This window comes from Strix aluco, chromosome Z, assembly GCF_031877795.1.
Source record: "Strix aluco isolate bStrAlu1 chromosome Z, bStrAlu1.hap1, whole genome shotgun sequence".
In the NCBI taxonomy this organism is placed as follows: Eukaryota; Metazoa; Chordata; class Aves; order Strigiformes; family Strigidae; genus Strix; species Strix aluco.
Genome location: NC_133971.1, coordinates 6,778,461 through 6,785,562, shown reverse-complemented (window position 1 = coordinate 6,785,562; position 7,102 = coordinate 6,778,461). Strand labels below are relative to the sequence as shown.

General features: G+C 40.3%; 1 protein-coding gene across 2 annotated transcripts in view; it reads left to right on the top strand.

Annotated features, from left to right (window-relative positions):
• Positions 1–105: 105 nt before the first annotated feature.
• Positions 106–7,102, top strand: part of XRCC4 (X-ray repair cross complementing 4) — a 184,603-nt gene continuing 177,606 nt past the window's right edge. For both annotated transcript variants that reach the window (XM_074812162.1, XM_074812161.1), the window contains exon 1: positions 106–147. The gene's annotated coding sequence lies outside the window, so the exon portion shown is untranslated. The remainder of the gene's footprint in view (positions 148–7,102) is intronic.

Below are 7,102 nucleotides of genomic sequence, written 5' to 3'. Positions count from 1 at the left end.
GCGATAGGAGGGGTCGCGATTGGCGGGAGCGGCCGGGGGGAGGCGGGTCGGAAGGGCGAGCGCGGCTCTCATTGGCTGCCGCGCGGCCGCCGGGAGCGCGGCCTTTTCGCGCAGGCGGAAGCGGCGGGTGGCGGCGCGGAGGCGGAGGTAGGTTGGTCGCGGTGCCCCGCCCCCTTCGCCGTGAGGGGGGCGGCTGCCGGTGGGGCTGGGGCTGGCGAGACCGTCAGCTACTACCGGGCGAGCGGGCCCGTCCCCGTCCCCTTAGCTGACCCTGCGTCAGCCGCAGGCCTCTCGGAGCGGGCAGCGGGGCCCGGCCCCGCTCCCCCGGCCACGTAACGGCCACGGTGTCGCCGGCGCTAGGCCCAGGGCAGCTCGGCCTTTCGGTCCTCGCTTGTTCGCCAAAAGTGGGGTGTTCTGGGTTTTCTTTTCGCTTGACTGTGTGTTTTTTTAATTCGGGCTGTCGGTTTTCATCGGGTGGCGCCCGGGCCCCTGTGTCCCGCGGTTTCCCGCAGGGCAGGAGCGGGCCGGTTGTCGGAGAGAGGGGGCCCCTGGGCACGGCGTGGGGGGTGGCGGCCCCGTCCCCGGGGGGTGCTCTGCCCTCCGGACCCCGCGGGCGGAGACGCGGGTGCGAGCCGCTTGCTAGTGAAACGTAGAGAACTTAAAGAACGCCTTAACGAAGCTATCTTTTAATAAGTTGCTTTTTTTTGTAAAGTCAAGGTCCTGTTCTTCCTTAGGGAAAATCCCGACTGGCTTCCCTTCCGGAGGTCGTTGAAGAGAGGGAGTGGGGCGAGCAGAGCCTGGTCTTTCTGCTCCGGTCTGGTCTATATTTTTGCTCTTGTCCTGTATTCTCTCCATGTAGAGGTTTTCATCTTTCCTTTTCTGTACTTGCACTTATCAAGTCAAGTTGAAAATGCTTGAGTAAAGGTACTATACTTCCTTTTTGTGACTGCAGTATATTTTACTGTAACTAAAGACACAAAATTATTAAAAGAGCTAAATGTTCTGCATGGCTGGCCTCTTACACTTGCATATAAGAAAAACCTGTACAACTAATATCTGCAGTGACTCTTGCGTTTAAGCGGGTGGTTTTCACAGTGCCTGCTCTACCATCAAGCCCTACAAAAAGGATAGGACTTCCATTTTGGCTTAGCCATGAAAAAAATGTGGCACTTGTTTTTTAAACCAGGAGATTATTATTTTTTTAAGGAAATACCTTTGATCCTGTGAGGGACATCAGTAAAGTGAAGGCTACATGCATTTTGACCAGTTCTGTGGAAGAACTTAATCGTCATTATTTAGCATTTAGAGTGAGGTACCTAGGTATTGCTGTCACGACAAACTTCTGTTTTGAAGTTCTATGAACAATCTGTTCCTCCTTTTATAAGTACACTTTATCTTACAGAACTTGGAAAGCATTAACCCTTTCAAAGATGATGGCTTTGTTTTGAGGTCTCCATCATTCTGTATCTTTCAGCACTAGGGCCAAATTGTTTTTGCTTGTCGGTTGAGTGCGAAACAGGTTTTGCTTTTTCCCTTGGTGAGGGGAAATGAATTTTTCATTCTACCAGAAGAAGTTGGGGTAACATTTGACATGATTCCAGAAGTTGCTGTAGGAGGCTGCAGGGTAATGACAGTATGTGTATAAAACATGTTTGTATAGTGGAATCAAGGCAATATTCTACTACAGGAAAGTACTCTAAAGCATCTGAAACAAACATACACAATCCACTCATAATGCTGTTAGTATTTTCTAAAGACCAACTTCATTTGCAGTAGTGAATTTGGTAACTACAATTTTGAATTGTCTGTAAAACTGTAGTTTCAGATTCATAATCACCAAATTGACTTCAAAGTTTTTCAACATAAGCAGATGTAGAATTTAAGTTGGGTTTTCCTGTATACCTAGTTTTTCTGTCCTGTGGATTTCAGACATTATATTGATTTTAGATTTGTTCTTATTTTTCTTGAGATTGTGTAAGTAGTAATTATGAAGGTTCATTAATTTGCAGATTTATCCATTGATTTAATAGGTATTCAGCAAGATGCGTGGTCATTTTTCATAATGTGTTCATACTTCTTATTCCTCTTTTGTTAGTGAATTACATTCAGTGGATCAATTTCTTTTATTCACATGCTGAAGTTTTGGATGAAGATTGGAATTCAATTAAAATGCAGAAAGACAGTTCTAAAAACAGCCTTATAATCTAGTATAACCTGATGTTAAAAGTGTTTGATTGATGTCACATTAAGGTAGATTTCTAAAATGAAAGAAGCTATGATTATAACTGATGAACAGTTCAAACTCTCATGGTTACCATGACCCTGGATTTTAGAGGTAGTAATACTTTTGAACTTATTTATGTGTGTCTCAGATGGAAAAAGAAAGCTGGTATGGCTTTCCTTTTTGGTTTCACTTTTAGTTTCTCAATGTGGATTACTTATGAAATTGAAAAATTATTTCTGTAACTGCAGAGGAGACTGCAGCTGTCAGTTCTTGGTCGCACTGTAGTCAAACCTGCTTCCAGGTGGTCGGCTAGCTTTCTCTAGGTCAGAAGTCTTGTTTGCAAACATGTCCTATAAAATAATTTTTCTATCTACTTTGATAGATAAGCTCACGTATGAAATCCATCGCAGATTTTTGCAAAAATGCTTTTTGTTTACCCTAGCAATTTAATTTTCAAGTGAAGTTTCCAACAGTCTCAACTATTTGAAGAAAAATTTTCACTGATTACATGCTGTATGAAAATGCTTTCAGCTGCATGTTTTGCTCTTGTGGGGAAAAATGCCATTTGATCATTCATGATCTTGTGAGAGCCTTAGTGGCATCATTTAAAAGACAGCGTACCTAGCATGACAATGTCTTTTGGGTTGCATCTGTAATACACATAGGCTGTTGATTGAAACACAAGATTTCAGATGGTGGTACTCCAGTTTCCCTTATATTTTTTTCTCCTGATTAATGTATTGTCATGGAAATTGACAAGTGGCTGAGATAGCTGGGTTGGTGGTGTCTAGAGGAATTGACTGAATATGCACTCTGGTATGTTGAAATCTCAAATCAGAAGTTTAAACAATTGTAACAATATTCAAATAGGTAAATAAAACCATATGACGAATACTGGTGTTCTGTGTTGCTGTTTTGTTTGTTTGTTTTTTTTTTAAAGGAGGCTTAATGGTATTGGCTGTGCTTCGTAGTACATATGTATTAAGAAATGTTTTAGCAATGTGATTTGCCAGTGAAGAGATCGCATACTGTTGACTGTTCAAGCAGTAGAGCATACCAATGAATGTGTGTATAATGAAAGGTAAAAAAGGTGGCTTCAGAGATAGAATTCTGGGTTGATTTCAAATGCAGGAGGAATTATAACAAAACAATGTCAATTGCACGTGGGAGGCTAATTATTTAGCTTTGCCTGTGTCTCTTAGCTTTTGTATGTAGTAGAAGGATTGGAGGAGATAGTTTAAAAATATCGCAGGTGGGTGACTGACATGACAGGTACATCTGTATAAAAATGTTTTTGTGCATAAGAAATGTGCATGTGTATATCTGAGGTAAAAAGAAGTTGCAAATAAGATATAAATGCAGTTGTTTTTTTTGAGATATGCTAGTTTGAATGATTGGCAAAAGCTAATAATGCTCTTCTTTGGCTTTAACGTCATATCCACTTCTGTTGTTCCTAGTATCTTCCACTGGAAGCATGAATGCATAAAAACTTATTTGCATAGTTGCTACAGCTACAAATTCATTTAGCTCTCCCACTGGAATAAGGAGGCGGCGGAACATGAGGGATATGCATTATTCAGGCAAACGTAGCGAGTAGGTAGCATTCTGTATGCTGGCAGTGGTATTAGAACATGGCATTTTGTTTGCTAATACCGTTCTGCAAGAAAGCTATCTACACTTAGGTATGGCTCCTCTTTCTTCCTGTTTCCTGCCTCCCTCGGTTACCTGGCAAAAGTGCACACTGTATTCACTGTAGTAGGATAAACCACAATAGCTGTAAAACACTTGGAGGTTGCAGCTATTCCAAGCAAGAATTAATACTCGGTCCTCACATCAGAGGTGTTTGGGAGGAGGGCTTTAACCTAGTATTGTACCCATACATTTTATACAAAATTACTGTGTCAGGTGACATACAATCATGTTCATATAATGATGGGAATTCCTATACCTTAAAATTTCTGCTTTCCATGGCAGGTTTCATGTGAATTGCAGTCCTCTATCAGAATGATAAAACTCTGTGAATTGTGTAGGCTGTTTTATAGAGTTGATTAGAGTCTTGAAGGAGTGAATATGCCAGCTATTATGCTATACTTGATGTGAGACACACAGATACTGAGTTTATACTCTGGGGTGCCTTTGTTGGATCACATGATGGTGGCTACATTGTCCAGACTGCAGAGAGAAATCACTTGCCTATTACTTTAACAACAGTCAAAAATGTTGAGCATATATATGGAATGTTTAGAATGATTTGCTACATGAAGCTGTGGCATTACAGGGCACTTCAGGGTTATTTTGATTGATAGTGAAATAAGCAGAATAGCAGCATATTGGCTCTACAAGATGGTTCTAATGTATCGGTTGGTGAAATACATAAAACTAAACCAGGCGAGTTAGATTTTAAACACAAACACAAATTTTAAATGCAAAGGTGTATAAAGGATTTTCAAAATTGCCTCAGCATTTGAATTCCATTGATTTCAAGCATTTATCTGGACTAAAACCAGTACATCTAAGGTATTACTTATAACTTGCAAAACAAAGCTTTTCCATTAAGTATTATTTTAAAAGAAAAAAAAGAATCTGTAAAGTCATATACAACTGATGGGCTGATGCCAGGGTTACTGCACAACTTAGCAAGGCACTGCAGCTTGGTGTAAAAAAGAAAAAATGGTGTCATGGCCTTGCTGTAGAAATAGTTACGCTGTACGTAACACTGGTGACCTTAGCCCTCTTCTGACATACACAATCCCAGTGCTGCTGCTCATGTCTTGTCTTGCCAGCAGGTTTGAAGTAATGCTGGATAGCTTACAGTGGTCTGTTTTGCCCAATAAACTTCCATTTCAGTATGGATGAGATAATTCAAATGGTTTATTATGCTGCATGTTGGCTTCACTATATGACATGTATACATGATTAAGAATGTGCGATGAGCCTTACAGGGTCACTTGCTGTTTTGTCTCAATGCCTATTTCTGATGTCCTTGTTATCTTTCAGTGCCACTTGAAGATGAGAAATTTTAATCCTTACCTCTTGTCGCCTGGGGCTTAGCAGTAGGTGTAGAATGTTTTTAAGGGGCCATGTTAGAGCTCAGGAGCCCCAACTGTAAAAGCACTACACATCCTTGAAGAGTAGGTGGAATCGCCAGGAGTTTAGGGTGAGATTTTCAAGGTTTCAAACCATTATTTATGTCTTCAAGGTTAATAGGATGCAGCTGTGATTTCTTCACTGTTATATTTGGCAAAAAGTGTGTAGTGCTTGCTGTTATTGTGGGGAACGTATGAAATAATGTGCATACAGATTTAAGTTATTTTGTGAAGTTAATCCAGATCATAACAAATAATAAAAATTTAGAAAGCTATTGTAAAATACCAATGGTTCATGAAATGAAAATTTTTGCACCAAAAGAAGAGTTTGCTCTAGTTCCATCCCTGGTCCCTCTTCTGACTTGAGCTGTGTCTCTTTCCTGGGTTAAGAAACAGTGGCCTTCACCACCTACTGATTGTAATCAGGATGTCTTTGTGGATTTTAGTATTCTCCACCTCCTTTGTCTCTATACATGCGATGAAAAAAAGAAAGGGTGGCAAAAGGCTCCTGTGAATTTTAAGATTATTAGTGGAATTTAGTATCAGATAATGTAATAATAAGGACTGCTGTCCAAGATATGTGAAGATATAAAAGATTTACTGGATTATGTATGGTACCATGTTGTCACAAGCTAAAGCTAAGGAGAAATTTAGAAGAGAATTACTAAACAAATTACTGTTTGCTAATCAGTCACAGTCAAATCTGATCAACATAAAGAATGTATCTTAAAGGAGAAGTTCCAGGCTGAAAAAATTTTCACTATGTGTGTGCCTAAGCAAGGGCCTCTGACGTTACTGTCTTCTGAGGCATACTAGTGATTTCACAAATGAATTACTTGATTAAATAGTCCAAATTTCCAAAGTTTGGAAAACTGTTGAAATAGTTCTGCGTCTTGCTTTTCAAGCTTCTAAGTGAGTTTTGTGGAAAGGGGTGTCCTCCAACAGAGCAGATAGAGCAGAGATTGTAAAATAAATAGTAAAAAAGGGAGATTGATCTTATGTGATTTTAAGAGTGCAGAGACTGAGAACTTTTGTGTTCTTGACCTAGACATCAGCCAAATTTCTTGCTATCTTGGGATGGAAAAATTAATGCAATTAGAGGAAGACTGAGGCTATATATCCTATCACAGGCTGCATTTGTTTTTTAAAAAAATGATTCAGATGATTATGAAAGGGATTGTTTGTTTACAGGTCTACAAAAGGATCTTAGAGGCCACCCTTTTCAGCACAGTAGCTGGACAGGAAAGAGGGAGCATGGGGCTTTCCAAATGCTGTCAGCTGTGTCAAGCTTATGGTGAAAACTTCACAAAAACCTGAGGAGACATTTGTGTTGACTGAGCCAATGAGGGAAGCTTAGACAGTAGTTGGAGGCAGCAAACTGTATTGTGTGGGCTTATATTAAATTTCTCCAGCTGTGAAACTTAACATTAATTTACAGAGTACAGCACACAGTGGCCATAGGCATAACGGAGATTGGGCAGAAATGTTAATTTAAGTGAAAGCCAGGCATTGCTGTCGTAGAGGATAATTATTTTTGGAGATAAGAGACAAAGAACTAGCTGAAGCATTCTTGTGTGTGTCTTGGTAATAGACCTACTTGACTTACATTTCATAATCTCCTGAAGGCAATGTTAGAGAGAAGGTGGTTGGTTTTTTTTTTTTCCCCTCTGCCTTGGTCAGGAAAGTGTATAGATGAAAACTGTGTGTTTTATTTTATAATCTTTCTTTAACCTTGTCGGTTCCAGGGATTTGTTCTATTAACCTTAACCGTCCTAGAACTAGATGTTCTTTT